Raw genomic sequence first — 1,230 nt, forward strand, 5'->3', positions numbered from 1 at the left:
CATAAAATGAACACACGGTTAAGACTAAAACTCACAGTTCTCATTACATTTGCATCTGGATTGGGGGTTAAATGGGGTGTTAAAGGTAAGAGGCACACATTGTTCATTTTACTGTTTCATTCGTCATCCTTTTGTCGGGTACGCTACTTAAGATGTTTATTAACCTTTAACAAGTTTTGTAACATGAAGAAACTTCAGAAAGTAAGCTACAAATAATTATGGCTGGCGACGTATTGAGGGCATGCTGAAGAGTAACTCATTAAGATTTTTAAATAAAAGAGACGTAACGAACATCCTACATCTTTATCGTTCATTTCTGCATACTTGCCGGCCTGCCGCTAGGTGGAACCGAAATAGCGTAAAAGTGGCTGTGTCTAACGTTTCGAGTTCGTCCACAAATAGAGCACCCTGTCTTTCAGCCTGATAATGGCAGCCCACACATGATTGCTGCGAGATCTGCAACAATCCGACACCATGTGTTCACTGTCATCGATCACACTCCATACTGAAATTACAATTAAATCAATACCATTAGCTGCTGACGGGCGTTGATATACATCAACGGGGACATTTGAAAATGTGTCCCTCGGCCGGGACTCGAACCCGGGATCTCCTGCTTGCATGGCAGACGCTCTATCCATCTGAGCAACCGAGGGCACAGAGGATAGTGCGATTGCAGGGATTTATCACCGGCACGCTTCCCGTGAGACCCACATTCTCAACATTGGCAGGGGCACTACGAATGTAGTGTGTGGACTATAAGTTGAGAATGTGGGTTTCACGGGAAGCGTGCCGGTGATAAATCCCTGCAATCGCACTATCCTCTGTGCCCTCGGTTGCTCAGATGGATAGAGCGTATGCCATGCAAGCAGGAGATCCCGGATTCGAGGCCCGGTCGGGGCACACATTTTGAACTGTCCCCGTTGATGTATATCAACGCCCGTCAGCAGCTAATGGTATTGATTTAATTTTAATTTCACTCTAGAGAGCTGCACGGTCATAACACTCCATACTGTCCCGTTATGGCTCCATCCGATTTTCATCTGCTTCCAGAACTTTAAGAACACCTTTGAGGACTTCATCTAGATAGTGATCAGACGGTGCAAGCAGAGGTGAGGTTGTGGCTCCGTCAGCATTCTAAGGTCATCCTATCAACAAACTGGTCTTACATTGGGAGAAGTGTGTGCATAGTTAGAATGACTGTGTTGAGAAATAAGTGGACATGAAGAA

At 45.3% G+C, this 1,230-nt stretch overlaps 1 non-coding gene across 1 annotated transcript; it reads right to left on the reverse strand.

Annotated features, from left to right (window-relative positions):
- Positions 1-582: 582 nt before the first annotated feature.
- Trnaa-ugc lies at positions 583-656 on the reverse strand. Its single transcript has one exon. It is a non-coding gene; the product is annotated as a tRNA-Ala (tRNA).
- Positions 657-1,230: the final 574 nt, after the last annotated feature.

The sequence above is a fragment of the Schistocerca piceifrons genome, chromosome 2 (genome assembly GCF_021461385.2).
Source record: "Schistocerca piceifrons isolate TAMUIC-IGC-003096 chromosome 2, iqSchPice1.1, whole genome shotgun sequence".
NCBI lineage: Eukaryota > Metazoa > Arthropoda > Insecta > Orthoptera > Acrididae > Schistocerca > Schistocerca piceifrons.